This window comes from Egretta garzetta, unplaced genomic scaffold (assembly GCF_000687185.1).
Source record: "Egretta garzetta isolate BGI_Z169 unplaced genomic scaffold, ASM68718v1 scaffold11, whole genome shotgun sequence".
Lineage (NCBI taxonomy): Eukaryota > Metazoa > Chordata > Aves > Pelecaniformes > Ardeidae > Egretta > Egretta garzetta.
In genome coordinates, this window is record NW_009258621.1 from 1,620,088 (window position 1) to 1,636,109 (window position 16,022).

Below are 16,022 nucleotides of genomic sequence, written 5' to 3' on the forward strand. Positions count from 1 at the left end.
ACATGCAAAAAACTCTCCTTGAATACAGTGTAGTCTTCGGGGAGGATGAGGGCAAAAGGAAAAATAAAAAAAATAAAAATAAATTAAAAAAAACCCAGACCACAACCAACTCCCTCTCATGGAAATGGAGCCTGCAGGATACCAGGTTTTAAGTATTTTCATGTTTTTGATTATGTGCTGCCCTGCCATTGCTGGCCTTTGGTGTCTTTAAGGAGCGACACCTCTGCCACACACCGATAGCGGAGAGCCTGTCCCCATCCAGGAGAGGGCCTTCTGCTGGGCACCTCTCCGCCTTTGGCCTGCTGGAGCTGGAAAGGGTTCAGAAACCAAATCCATTTTCTGAATCCCTGCAGAAACGCCAAGCTGCAGGTAAAGCAGAGCCCATCGCCTTCCCCCTACCTCCTCTTCGCGGGATGCCCCTGCACTGGGAGCACCCCACTGCTGCTGCTAAGCCTCCCAACCCACAGCATGGGGAAGAGCCAGAGTATGAGGTATCCCATAAAAGCACCCTCCCCTCCGGAGCCAGTCCAGCTCCTTCTACAGGAATGCTCACCTTAGGAAACCTCACTCCATGTTTTGCAGTTGAGACTTGCCGGTGCCTCTTTTATACGCTTTTTTCCCCCCTCCCCCTCTCCAAATATGTGTTTTTATGAGCTTCTCGTTGAGATCATAAAATACTGGGTTGGAAGAGTATAAATTCACAAGGAGGTATTCTTTGAAGGGAGCTTTTCTTCCTACAATTAAAATTATTTAAAAAAAAAAAAAAAGAAAGAGGGGAAAAAAATCCCTATCCTTCCCTCTCTTGCAAGCCCCCTCCGATTTTGCAGCACATCTCAGTAAGGATCTGGGGCCCTACATATCACCTTGCCTCTCAGATCTAACTAAAGCAGGTTTTTGCAGCCTGGGAAGCGCAGGTAGAGGTGAGCTGCAGCCAGCCCTGGCACCAGGTCTCAGGCCTGAGGAAAGCAATTTGTTTGGGAGTTTTGCAGGGATAATAGTTGCCTGTTCGTGCTGGGTTAAACTTCCTGCCACACTCACATCAAGAAGCACAAGGCCGTCAGCCAGAGCTGAGGATGCCTCGCTTTACCTTTTCATCAGGAAGCCTAAAAACACTTCATGGAGAGATCACCATGAGGCAGTTGGGGCATGCTCAAAAGCCCAGCTCTTTGGCCCCCCATGCATGGTGATAACATGTGACATGTCCCCCCTAAAGACACACACTTGATTTAACCTGGTGCTACAACAACAACACGTCCATCACAGGACACCCTGGGACGTGCCACACCTTTCAGGAGCATGGCTTGTTTTGCAGGTGGGAAAACTGAGGCACGGGAGCTATATCACAACTTACCTAGTGGCTGCCAGACCTGAGCTGCTCCCCTCACTCCTGTGCTCCAGGCCCACTGGCTCTCGGGCAATTTGGATCTGCCGCTTGTTCCATGGTGGGATTGAGTCAGTTCAGTGGTGCCCTGCCCGCAGCATGGGAAGAGCTGAGGGGGGCACAAGTGACCCTCTGACCCCTCTGCTGGAATTTGGGGCACTATTAGCTAAATCTCACAGCCTTTATTCAGGCAAACCTTCAGCTGTGAGGCATTCCTAACGTGCAGCCTTAATTGGCTTATTTAAGATTAACTAGGCCAGCTGCCCTGGCCAGCTGAGTCAGCAAAGGAGTGCAGGGGTTTTCCCCCCTCCTCTTCAAACAGGCTGTTAAGGGAGTGAGTCCCATCCACTCCTGGGGCCTTGCAAGCCTTGACTTGGCTCCAGATTAACTCTAAACCCTGCCGATGGCGCGGGAGCCATGACTGACTAATTCCAAAGCTGCTACCATAACTTGCCTCATGGCTGCTGTGGGCTCTGGCTCCTTCACTCCAGCGGGAATATGGGGGGCAAGGGGTGCCTGGCTGCCAGTCCCTGCCCTTGGACGTCTTCCCTGCCACACGGATCAAAGAAGGGATTTGCAAATGGCAGGTCTGAAGGCAAGATTTCCGCAAGGCGGCTCCTCCCAGTCCCTCATTATCGCTGTTTCTTTTAAAAGCAACAATTGTGCACAAGGAGGAGGAGGTCACATGAAGGATGCCTGAAATTCTTTCCAAACCACAGCCATTTCTAACCCATCACAAATTTCCCTGCTTACTCTGGCCTGTGAACTCTGGAAAATGCAATTAAAAGAGAAAAAGCAGAGGCCTGAAACCTCTGATTCATTAATGAGGCCAGCCTTACACGATGCTGATTCAATAGGAGCGACTGTCTTGTTTCCAGCCCCGGTTCATCAAAAGTTCATTAGCCCTCCCTTCCGACAGAAACCTGCCCAAATTTTGTGCTGCCTTCCCAGAAGTTAAGGGAGCAGCTTATTTAATGGTTTAATGTGGCTGAAATTGCCGTTGGCTGGACTGACAATGGCGATGAACAACATTTTATATATGTACTTTTATATATATATATGCACACTACAGCTTTCCCCTTATAGAATCTTCTTTCTATAGCTGGGTGCACCACGCGCAGCCCAAAGCCCGGCTGCCCCGGCACGGGGACGGCAGGCAGCTGGGCTTCCCACCCCAGCGGGGGCCAGCCTTTCGGGGAGGGCACAGGACAAGCTGCTGGCGTCACCAGAGCCGAGGCAGCAACTGCTGGGCACATTGTCCTTCTTCCCTCCGCCCACGTGGCAGCGAGCAGATCCCCATGCTGCCTCACTGATTTGCTATGTGATATTTGGTGTCCTCCCCCAGACACACACAGCTGCAGACACGCAGCCGCCTCTTAATCGGTTGTTTTTAACTGCGGAGCTCATTTCCAGTGGTGGCAGCAGTGGAAAGCAGGGGCAAGAGGAGGTGGAGGGAGATGAATGGCTTGCACATGTTTGGAGGTGGCCCTGGGCTAATGATGGGTCTGGGCGAGAGGAGATCATAGGATTATTTGGTTGGAAAAGACCTTCAAGGCCAGGTTGGACGGGGCTCTGAGCAACCTGATCTGGTTAAAGATGTCCCTGCTTACTGCAGGGGGCTTGGACTAGATGACCTCCAAAGGTCCCTTCCAACCCAAAGCATTCTATGATTCAAGATCATTGGGTCCAACCGTACCTGTCCATCCAGAGGGGGATGCATGGCTTCAGCATGTTCAGAGGTGGCCTCAAAATAATAGTTAAAATATTGCAAAATGAAATTAAGCCCTTGGGCTGAAACAGAGGGCTGCACATCTGAGAATAGGTGGGGTTTATTGCGAGCGGTCCACCCGTTCCCCTTCCAGGGCATTAGCCTCCTTCCCCAGTAAATTTGTTCCCTGCCTGCTGGGTCCTGTGACATCCCAGGCACCTCCGTGGCACAAGAAGGTCCCACATGTCAGGCCACACAAAGCTCCCCACTTGATCCCCAAGGTAACCTTATCACCCTCTATTTCATACTATTCAGCAAAACTACCTGCGTGGGGGCTCCTGGGTAACCAGAGAACCTCCTGTGGCCACGCACCAGGGTGTTCCCTTCCAGCCCGCATCCCCTGCTGGGGCAGGACGGGGACAGTCCCAGGAGCAAATGCCCTGCTGCTCTGGGCTGTGGGTTGCTCCAGCTGCTGGAGAAGCAGGATGAAGCCCGTCTACCCAGAGTCTGCAACGGCCATTGGCAATTTGGGGGGGATGATGCACCTTTCCCTAAATCCATGGAACGAGCACCCAGGCCTACTTGCTGCTGTGAAGATGGGAGGGATGACTTCTCCAGAGAGGTTGGTTGGGCTTGATCTTGTGGACAGAGTCCACTTGGAAAAGCCAGGTGATTCCTCTTTGCCCTTCAACGTGCAGGAGCGTGCCCCACTGCCTGTGCCAGTGCTCTCCTCTGCAGAAGGAGCTGCCTTTCTCTACAGGGGCGTATTTCCTCCCCAAAAAGCCTGAAATGTATCCTTTCAGATGAGAGGCATTTTACTACTCTCAGTCAGGAATAACCAAGATGATAAAGCACAGTATGGCTGGGATGAGAACCTACGTCTAATGCTGATACTTGGTTTCCGCAACAGAGAAATGCTGAAGCCCGACAATTATAATCAACAGCAATATTGCTTCCTTCAAGATTTGGTCCAGTGCAAGGCTAAAATGTTGTGGGAAGAATTTATTTTTAAGTTTCCCACCATACCAAAATTACAGAGCCTTTAAAAACCACCCTCCAAAAAAACCCCCACGTTTAACATTTCCGTATGTCTCTATATTTCAAAGAATTAAGAGAAAACTATCACAGATTTGAAAAACAGAAACTCACTCAACTCGGAGGCCACTGGCTGGTTTTTACCCCAAGCTCTCAGAGTGCTTTTTGAAGGGGATTAAGCAAAAAACTCCATTTTACAGATGGGGGAACCGAATCATGTTTTGGATAAGCATCTGAGAGCTGGTCGAGCAAAGTCAGTAGCAGCATTTGGAAAAGCCATCCCACGTCTGTAGAGAAGTCCGCTGACTTCTCTACAGGTTTTCCACCCAGGGACTAAAAAAGAAAAATAGACCTCAAACTGGTCATGAGGGAATGCAGAAAGCACAGATGAGATGCCAATTAAAAAGATACCAAATTGTACCCTCTGCAATGTGCAGTTAAAGCAATGAATTCCTTCCATGGACAGAAAAAAATGGTCTGTGGGTTTGCTGGCAGATTCCTTGCCGTGACCTGCAAATGAGAAAAGGAGGCATGAAGGGCTTTTCCCCTGCCTGGCACGGTGGTCTGGGGAGCAGGAGGTGCTGGTGATGCCACCCAGGGCTGCGTGGAAGAGTCTGGGTGGGCTAAAATGGTGCATCAAGGATAGGGATGAGGTGGAGGGAGCTTTTGATCTTCATTTGCATGGAGTTTTTTTTGGAAGAGTGCTGTGGTCAGATTCCAGTTGCAGCTTTTTAGCTGTAAGGAATTATTTTCAATCCCAGCCCAATGGAGGGGACATCACCTGTTGGGATGGAGAATTATAAAAACCACAGGGAGAAAACTCGTAGTGGCTTTTTGGGCCAGACATCCACATGTGACCAGGGTTTTTAAAGTCAGGTTGTGGCTTCCCCACCTCACGGCATTTCTCTGCGTAGTTCAAGTGTCTTTAAAAAGGGTCCCCTGAATTGCAAGGAATGCTAATGTGTATTTAATAGCGATTTCTCACGAGCCACTGGAAGGCTGTCGGGGCAGGAGTGGCTGGAAGGAAGGCTACAGGCTCCCTGTGTCACCTTCAGGAGCTCAGGCTTTGGTTATTCAGGCCCATTACAAGGAAAGTGACTTTCTAGAAATACTTCACTGTTCAGATGTTCGGCATCGGTGGCCTGTCCAGCCCCATGATTCGGCTGTCCAAGGAAAGAGCAGTGCTAGGACCAGCCAACATTTGCCACCACCAGGCAGGGGCAGCATACATGGCTTCACGGGGCAGCAGCATCATGGGGAAATGTCACTCAACACCCACACGCCACATGGGACATGGTATGTAGTTGGTATGTAGTTGGAACTGTAAAAAACCCGAAGAAATAGCCCCAACAACTCAAAAGGATCAGTTGTGTTTTCATTTATACCAGCTTGACTTTTTTTTTTTTTAACACATTTCTGTCTACAGCTGTAATTTGATTTACTGGGTCTAACAGCTGAGCACCAATCGTGTTTCCATGGAGAAAACAGTAGGTCCAGCACATTCTCGCGTGTACTCTTATCTCCAGCTCCCTCGGAGGCACTGCCTTTGCCACTGCTTGGGAAGCTCCTTTACACCAAAGATGGGAGTCCTAGGGAAATAACCGGGAACACAGAGACACGGCGTGCTCACAGCATCCCCACAACCTCATACATGGGTCTCAGGCATTTCCCTTGCAAGCCCTGCCAGGAACAGGCCGTACAGAGCTCCAAAAAGCAGAGCATCCTGCGGAGACCAAGCCTTCCCAGCTCTGCTTGAACCCCTCTTGAGCAGCAAAAAGTACCTAATGCAATAGAAAATGCAAACCAGGGGCTCACGGAACCTGACATCAGGGAATTTACACTCCTTTGTCCTTGGTCTGGGCACCTTGCCTCTCCCTGCTATGGGAACTGGTGGAAAATACTTGCTGCAACCTCCACACAAGTAACACATCACCTCCGACCCCTCTTTGTGTGCACTTTCACATGCAGCATCACATGAATGAAGCTGCCCTTCATTTTTGAGGTGGGGCTGCCAGAAAGCCACAGCCAGGCCCACTCGCATCTTTCATGCCTCATGTTAATGAAATCGGGCTTTGGGAGTTGCGCCGGGGCCAGCCGGCACCCGCAGCCTGGGTCTGCTCTACACTGCCTCAGGAAGCTGGTCTTCACTGGCCTGGGCCACCCCGTGCTCCTGAGAGCATCGTGTGGTACCCACGGGGCTCGGATGCCTGTCCGCAAGGAGTGGGTCTGGCAAAGCCAATGCAGTCTGCTCAGGGCTAAGGGTGGCTCCTGGCTGCACAGTGGCTGTCACCAGTGACCCCCCTCAGTGTTAGACATCCCTCACCTCCCAGCTTCCTCAGGTTACCCTGGCAAAGTTTCTTCAGGTGCACTGATCTGTAATCCACGGCCAGCTTAGCTGTCTATCAAGATCTGCCTATAACCCCACCACTCGCCCCATTTGCCAGACCCCAAAAGGCTCTCATAGGCAAGCTTCGGTGGCTGCAGCACGGTGGGAGGAGAAGGCACCCTCCTGCTCATGCCGATGGGGAGAGGACAGAGTCTGCAGGGTGATTTGTCTGGGGTTTGTCCAAAGCCATGGCACGGTGGCGGTCCTATGGTCTCGGGCATCCTACGGCCTCTCCTTTCGCTGGCAGTCGCTGCCTCCCAAGCTGCCTTTGAAGCCTGGCTGTGCCCCCACTGCTACGAATGCCAGTCAGGCAAAGGGTGTAATCAATGGTAAGCAGGCTGCATTTTAATTACCCTTTATATAATGCAAATGTGACTGTATTAATAATCCTTGCAAGCCATGCGACCGTCTTACACAACCTTTAATTACTCAGGGAGCTCAGCATTTTCCATTGTCGTACAGTTTGCTTTACCTTTTATTATCTCGCCAGGCTGCCAGGCCCTGCAACACAAAGAGAAATGCTTTCCGCAACTTCACCCGAGCCAGGCGTCTGAAAGCTTTGTTCCTGCTCCAAGACCATCACGTTTCCCTCCCTTTATTTCCTCAGAGCAGAAAGCCAGAACATCACCCAAGCGCATATCATTATCAGTAAGTGCCTATGCACAGGGTGGCTTCCCCTCCAAAAAAAACCCCGCCTTTGTGTTGAAAGGGTTATTTCCAAGGAGCTATCTATATTACAGCGATAAAAGATGAGACTAATGGGTGCTTGACACATTGCATGGGGCCAGACCCAGCAAAGCACTTAAGAAAGCGAATAAAGCTCTTAAGCACATTTTCCCGTTGACTGGAGCTTACCTTTTATTAAGCACTGAACATGAGCATATGGGTGTTTGCAGAAAGGAGAATTAGGCTCTGACGTGACATCCTGGATCAATCAGATTTTTCCAGTGGCTTCAGCAGCAGCAGGAAAAATAACTACTCGTTAGCCTGTACTGGAAGTTATCCTCATTTCATGGTGACTGGCATGGTAAAAAGCCTCCACGGGACAAAAAGCAGAGCTCCTCTGTCCTTTTGCACTTCATGCCATCAATAGCACTCAGGTGCTCCTTAAGTTTCTTTGTCCTCCGGGTCCTGGAGGGTAAGATTTGCTCCATTTCATTCCCTGCTTCCCAACGCAAAGGCACGATGGGCAACTTCATGTGATCCTTTGCGAGTCCTTCCAGACTTCCACCTGGGGTCTGCTGAGATACCAGGCAGTATTCGGTGCAAAGAAAATAATGCTTCATCGCATTTTCGCAAAGCATTGAAGTGACCGTCAAAACCCGATGGATCGTAATTATTCTGCAAATTTTGCACTAAGAAAAAACAGGAAAAATAATAAATAAAAAGATGTTCCTTTCTTGCAAGGGGGGTACCTCCAGCACTGCCCGACCCATGACCCAGCTCTCCTAAGGTCCCTGTTGGGGATCATTTCATTAAATAATAGTTCAATGTTGAGTTATGGAAATGAGTCTATAAAATATTATAAGGCATGTTAAATGATGCGTGAAAATAAACTAGGTCAGATGGGGAATAGGGATTTCTGTTCTCTGGAAGGTCACAAATCTCCCTCTGAGGGACATGACAGCAAGCACCAATATGTAGGAGCTGCCGTGCTGGCTCAAGCTGGTGGTCCTTTTCCATCTCTGTCTTGACCTGGCAATCACCACTGCCAGATGTTTAACTGCACAACCCCCCCCAAACAACTTTCCTGAGGCAGAACTTCCCCTAAGCCCCCACAAGTTAAGACTGACAGAGGGTTTAAGGACTTAGAGCTCTCTGAAAGCTTTTTAAAAAAAAAAAAAAAGGTTATTTCTGTAGATGCCTTTGTTATTTGTAGATATTTTGCCCTGCTTGGCCTCACTTTTATTTTATGGCAGTGAGTTCCACATAGATTGGGCAGGGAAAAAAAAACGTTTCCTTAAATGAGTTTTGAAATTATACCTTTTCTGCTTCTTTTAGCGTTCAAGAGTTCAGTGCGATACAGGCAGGAGAGGAAAGCAGAGAAAGAGATGCAGGGAAATTGCAGGTGAGGAGCAAGCGATGCCATAGCACAAAGTGTTAACAAGAGCCCTATATATACATTCAGAAGAGCTTTTAACCTGGAGCTAAAACACAGCATCTGTGTCCTCCTGCCCATGGTTGCAAAAAGGCACAGTTAAATTGAGAAGAGGGCAGAACCAGGCCACAAATGTAGCTTCAGGGATGGAGAAGATGCCTATAGGGAGGCATCCGGAGAGCCATCTATCTTACTGAGATGGTGGATTCAATTACAGTGCACGAGGACATAACTTCAGGCACTGAAAGGCTCTGTCAGAAGAAGGACAAAAACAAAAAGCTGCAGACTGAAGCTGGACAAACCGAGGTATAAATACATCAACAGCACGAGCTTGAGAGTCAAGAGAAAAATGCCAAAGGAAACTGCAGAGTCTCTGTCTTTTGAGATGGTCAAAGCCAGCTTGGATAGCTGCCTGGAAGACATGTTTTAGCCAAAACACAAGCTAACAGACTTGGTGCATGAGGGATTAGGTGTGGTTGCGTGGTCTCCAACATGGGGAAGTTGGGACTGGCCATGCCCTGCAGACAGCATATGGCAGACTGCAAGGGGGTTGGTTCAGTACAAATAATTTCCAAAAAAAATGCATCTTTTCCTAAAGACTATAGTGCTGTAGAAGCCACCAAACTGCAGCTATCGAAAGAGGATTGGTTTCATGGATAAGGGAAACAGAAGCACCCCCAGGAACATGTCATGGGATAAGAAGGATCATCCCCACCTCTCACAAGGAGAGAAGGGCAACCAAGTTAGATGGCTACACCTCATCCCTTCATGCAGGAGAGGAAAGCAGGTTTCCAAAAGGCGTTTCTTTGCTATAAAGCTTCAGCAGAGCTGGTGGTAGCAGGGATGAAGGGCTGGGCTGGGCGGACTGCCCTGGCCATGCATACATGCGCTGTACCTTGGCACACTCCCGAGATACTGGGAGACTTCATTAACTCCAGCACAATCCTCTGCTTTAGGAAGAGGTTGGCTAGACTGTGGTCTACAAACAGTAGCATCAAATCATAGAAGCCTTTAGATTGGAAAAGACCTTTAAGATCATCAAGTCCAACCGTTAACCTAACCCTGCCATCCCACCACTAAACCATGTCCCTAAGCACCTCATCTACCCATCTTTTAAATACCTCCAGGGATGGGGACTCAACCTCCTCGCTGGGCAGCCCATTCTAATGCTTAACAACCTTTTTGGTGTCCCTAATGTCCAACCTAAACCTGCCCTGGCACAACCTGAGGCCATTTCCCCTTGTTCTATTGCCCATTACCTGGGAGAAGAGACCAACACCCCCCTCACTACCCCCTCCTTTCAGGTTGTTGTAGAGGGTGATAAAATCTCCCCTCAGCCTCCTCTTCTCCAGCCTGAACAACCCCAGTTCCCTCAGCTGGTCCTCATCAGCCTTGTGCTCCAGACCCCTCACCAGCTTTGTTGCTCTCCTCTGGACATGTTCCAGCAATGCAACGTCTTTCTTGTAGTGAGGGGCCCAAAACTGAACGCAGTATTTGAGGTGCAGCCTCACCAGTGCCGAGTACAGGGGTATGATCACTTCACTTCTAATAATACCATTAACTCCCAAATTGTAGTTAATACCTAACTATGATCAGAGCCTTGCACATAGTTATGCTTGCCAAAAAAAAAAAGGGGGAGACCTGTCCACCCTCATCCCCCTCCCCAGCACAGGCTCACTCAGAAGACAACTCCAGCACGGATGCCACAGGGGGTCCTTTTGGTCCCAAGCCACCGTGGTGGTCAGGGTTAGCTCTGTGCCACTGCCAGGGTGGCATGAGCACTGCCCTGAGCTGCTGGGCTCAAACCCTTGGGGAGCAGCACCCCAGGGCCCTCACCCACAGCCCTTGGAAACAATACAGAGGCCAAATACCATTTTCATTCAAGGATGCAGAGATGGAAACTCAATACGCAACCCTCACCCCTTGCATGAGCAAGCAAGACCAGCTCCAGCAAGCTCTCCCTTTTCTTTTAATTAGTTTTAGGCACGAAAATGGTCTCCTGCTTCCATTGGCTTTTACTGATATAGTAATTAATGTACCTTCCTGCAGAAGGAATACCGATTGAGAGGTAAAGCCATTGCCTGGAGAGAGCTGGGCTTCCAAGGAAGTGCTAATTAGTCCCTATTTGAGAAATCTGGTTAAAGCAAGTGAGCAGGTGTTGCTAGAAATTGGAAATAATCTGTACAAACATGTTCCTTCCTATGTGACAGCAGAGCTAATTACACCTCCTTGGGTCACCACTCCATTTTACATAATATCTCTCTGTCGAAAGTGTATTACCACCTGGCACCGCCTGCCAGATGAAACACTTTAGCACTTTGTGTCAGCAGTGAATTAACCCCTTCTCCCATCACGGCTTGAGAGGAAGGATATTGCTGTCAACCCCACTTGCTCCAAGGACAGGGAAAACATTTCCCACCTCCCTTCCAGCATGTGAGGCACCGTGCAGCATACCCTGCCTCATCCCCTGCCGTACCGTCACCAGCAAGTTTTGATCTCACTTGCTGTCAACATTGGAAGGATTTATGGATGGTTATGTGCTACGTCCCACTTCCATGGCATGCGACCAAAGCCTTGCAACCTCCTGGAAAACCAAAATGTCCCCTGGGGGAAGGTGATGATTGACATCCCAAGAGGGGATGATGCCACAGCAGCAACAGAAGTAATCATAAAGCTAATTATTTTTTATATAAGACATTTTATGTACCAGCTTTCGCAGGTGCAATGGTGTCATTGAATTGGCTCAATCTCAGGATGGTGTGAGGTGTCCATGCACATCTGAATAGCTGGAACTGAGAAAAATGGAAAACCATCGCGTGGCACAAGGCAGCACAGGAGGAAAGCAGCCAGCTGCAGGTTTATTTGATCAGGAAGAATTTCCTAAGTACCCTCCCAAAAGGGAGGTGTATCTGCATTATTTAGCAAGTGTCGCGCAACCTTAACTCCTGGTTTGCACCACATCCGTAGGAAGAGACAGGGGCCCAACGCAGATGGTGTGGGCAGAGAGAGGTCCGTGAGTCACTGCCGGACCCGGGAGGCATGCATGACCCCCCGGGCCTCGGTTTGCTGTTGTGAAGGGATGCATGGATGCGTTGGTAATGCCCGGGAAGCCGGAGATGTCAGGGGAAGGGAACACAAGCGCCATGACTACATTTGTGAGCAAAAGGCTGTTTATAGGGTGCCCGCTGAGGCAATGAGTTGTCCTCTCCTTGCAGGCAGAGTATGTTGGAACATATATAGCAGAGGTTCTGCTCTGGCCACATGCCTCCAGCCTTTTGTACTGGGATGAGGATGTACCTGCAGCCCAGGAATTGCTCCTGCCACAGAGACACTCTGGCCCTTCTGCCTATTATACATAGGATAATAAATCAAGAGAGATGCTGTGATAAGTCAGCTGAGCACAGTCAGACTATGCTCCTGACAGCAGCAATTGTAAGGCTGGCCATGGAACGTTCCAGCCCAAAGGTGAAATGCTAGCCCAGATAAATGCTAGCCCAGATAGCTCTGATACCCAACAAGTCTGAGGGACAGATGCAAACTCTCGATATATTGCAGGGTAATGGGAATTTTGCCTCCGTTGCAGCTTCAATCACAGTGCAGGCTGAGCAGGTGAGAGCTTTCAGTAAAACACCAGATATTTTAGCCAGCCCGGGGAGCTTTCACAGAAAGTCCTTTTTCTAAGGGCAAAACCTGTTCAACATCCACCACGGAGCCACCTTTCTAGCAGCACCGCTTTCCCCAGCCGTGGGGGCTTACAGCTGTGTCTGCAGCCATTCCTAACAAATGGGCAAGCTGAGCCCAGAGCCTTGGCTCAGCCTTGCCACAAGACCGGTGGCAGGGTAGCCCCATCCGAAGCCGGCCAGCAGCGCAGCTGCCCCTGCAGTTGCTCCCAGCTCTCCTTGTCCCAGCAGCTGAGCATGGCCAGGCTGGACAGGGAGGGAAGGGAGAGACAGATCCCCTTTGTAAAGCTGATTCCAGACATGCTGCCCTACGCACGCACCCTGCAAAGACGGCCCGTTAGGGCTCAGCTCATCAAAGCTGGGATCACACTGCAGATGAAGTGGTGAAAGCATAATGAGAGCTGGTATTTCAGACACAGGAATGAATTGTATCCCTATAGAAATGCTCTGTTTGGGTCCTGTTTTCCTCCCCTGGCCCCTGTTAACTGCTTCAGACACCCAGGGAGAATGGGCATTATTGCCTGCTGAAGAAAACAGCCGTGGCTGATCAGGGTCCCACCCACCAGAGAGCCCACGCTCATGCTCAGTTTCTCCTAAAGTCATTTCAGACTCCTGACTCTGCATCTACTCAGAGCTATCAACTTACATATCAAAGGGACTGACGTGGTCCTGAAATTATAATGTCTGATTACTTGGTCTGTTAACATGCATAAGGCAGAATGATGGTGATGTTCCCATTCCTGAGATGAGGAGCAGAGATACAGAAGCAGCAAAATACTTCCCCGCTGAAGTCTTTGTCAGAGCAGGGGCTGATGCTCCACCACTGCTCCATAATCCCTTTTCAATCAGGGATGTCCCCGTACTTGATCCCAGGGAGGTGGGATGCAAGTGTCTTAGTATGAGAGCAGAAACATGCCTCCCTCCCTCAGATGAGCCATCGTGCCCTGGAGACATGTCCTTCCCTCAGATTTCTCTTCTTTCAGTCTCAGTAGGTCCGGCCAGTTTGATCTTTTCTTGTAGACCACATTCCTAGTACAATGTTTGCCTTTTTCATAACATCATTATGATGCTGACTCATGTCAAGTTAAAGTTCAAGTATTATGCAGGAGGCTTAGAAATGTCCTACCTGAGACCTGGGAACTGGCTCCAGTCTGAAGATGGCTGCAATTCAGGCCTCTCCCAGCCATGATGCTGGCTTTAAAAATAAATCCTATTTAAAAATAAGAGCATACCTTGGATACACCTTCAGGCTTCTGAGCCACCTAAGTCAAAGCTGCTAAGGCTGGATATGTGATCATTTTGTTTAAGTGAAAGCTGAGATTCGTCATTCATATGACATCTGAAGATGGGATTTGAAGCAAGTACATACATTTCGTAGGGCTTCCAATAAGCTGCCTCCACTGGCAGGTACTTTAAAGTCCAGTGCAAGGAGTGGTGACCATACATGACTGACGCCAGCCCCACTTTATCCGTAGGTGACATACCAGCCCTTGCAACGATGGAGAAACCTGGCCAGCAGCAGCCAGGGCTCCATGCTGCGGCACAGCGTGACTCTCTGGGCATCCTGCCTTGGTAACGTGGGGCAGGGATGGTGAATATAAATCTGAATTAGTGCAGCTTAAGAGATGAAGGACACAGTACAGACTCAGCAAAGCTTATGTGAAGAGTGGTTTCAGGCAAGTCCATGGCTCCAACTGCTGCTGGCATGTGTGTGCATGACATTGCATGAAGCTTGCTGCTTACCAGCTCCTCCTGCCCCTTAATCCTGCAGCAGCTCCTGTTTGATGCACGGCCATGGGATCTGCTGGTGCCCAAAGAGCCAGAGTGGACTGGATTTGGGACTGGTGAGGGAGAAAAATCAAGAAGCAACCCTCCTACCTGTTATGACTGCAGAGACAGATGAAATAAAAGCACACCCTCCCTTGCTCCGACAGCCACCTTCCAGCTGTGGAGAAGCGTGCTTTTCTCCTGCAAACAAAACCTCTTTCCTCTGCCATCTTTGATGCTGCTTCAGTTTGCAAAGAAAGGCTGCTAATGTGCTCACCCGTTGACAGAGCGGACTTGCAGGATAGTTTATGGCACCTCCTGTATTCTCAGCTCAGAGCTGTAAAACAATATTCACTGTAGCTACTGTGCAGGGCTTGGCTAGTACAGCCGCATCCAGAAGTATCCAGCAAAAAAAAAAAAAAATGAAGCTATTAAAAACACACACAAGCCAGGAAACATCTTATTATAGATCTTGGTTTGAAGAAGGAAATTAAAAACCCATACCCACACTCAGCATATGCCCAGCTATATTTGTCTGACCCATTTATTATCTTAGCCAATGCAATTTCAATGTTGCACTACTCCAGTCTTTCATGCTAAAAAAAAAAAACCAAAAACCAACCGAACGCACAAGATGCCATCTCTAGTTTACAGCTGTGGCCTATCCTGTTTCCCTGAACATTTGCTGATTTGGCATCAGTACAATACTGAAGAAAGCAGAGGGTGGGGGTTGGGATCTGACTGGAAGATGTGGATCACAGCAAAACAGGCTCTTCCTATATTTATAGCAGCGCTCTGTCGGAAGCGCAGCAATTTGTTTGTGCGCTGATCTTTAAAATTGTAGTGGAGAAGGCACCAGTTTGAATGGGTTCCTTCACTAAACATGTACCTCCTGCATGCGTTTCTCAAGCTGCAGAACTGAAAAGAAGAGCTCTGGCAATGACACACCATGCATACAAAATTAAATATGCAATGGAAAACATTACAGCTTGGTTAGTTATTGCTCCTGTAGTGCAAAGACTGGAAATCAACACTACAAGTACTTTATGAAGAAGTAGGAAGCTCGGTGCTGGATTAAAGAAGCATGCATGTTCATGGGTAAGCGTGGAAGAATCCCGGCTGTGTTGTAGGTTGAGATTCTCCAAAGCCAACTGTGGTTGTAGCCATGCCGAAATCATCAGTGAGGCCGCTGCCTCCACTGGAGAGGTGCCACAGGGTGCTCCACGGTGTTTCAGTTGGAGGGAAGCTGCGCTGCAGCCGTGCCCCCGGGGGCAGGTTTGCACCAGTATTCTTGCACAGAACAGATGCCAAAATGTCACAACTTCAACATGAGCTGGAAGCGCGCTGTTGGCTGGAAGAGCCAAAATGGTTTGGGTAGCTACTTCTGTGTCCTTGATGCACCAAGCTTATACAGGGCTCTGCAACACTCGCTTTTATTAATAGCCTGGATGTCCTGAGCATTTTTCTTTTTTGGTTCTCACGAGTTATTTTCACTGCACAGCTTCCCATGATCACTCAATTTTGGGAGCTGATTAGACCAACTGGTGGGATAAAACCCCACAGATGAACCCACACCCAGAGAATCAAGCGGGTTTCTATAAAAAGTTCGGAACATGTGCGCAGCATTGTGGGTACAAACAAGACTCAGCACGTATCTGCCTTTCCTCTGCTGAGAAAAGCTCATTCGGTTACGTGCAGTTTTAAACAAAGACGGCGCTGGCCACTTTTGATGGTACCTGGCCCGTGACTAGCCCCGCTTGCGCAAGCACTCAAGGTATTACTCAATGAGGGCAAGGGAATTACACTTCCGTGCTAGTTCTGTTCTCCTGTTTGTAATGAAGTGCTAGGGATCAGGTCTGTGACTTGCTTTTGCATGAAACTCTGTCCTCTTTTAATACTTTGAGCATCCTAGGAAAGACCATTGTGCCAGGACAGGAAGTCCCCTTAGATCAGATTGGGGTAAATGG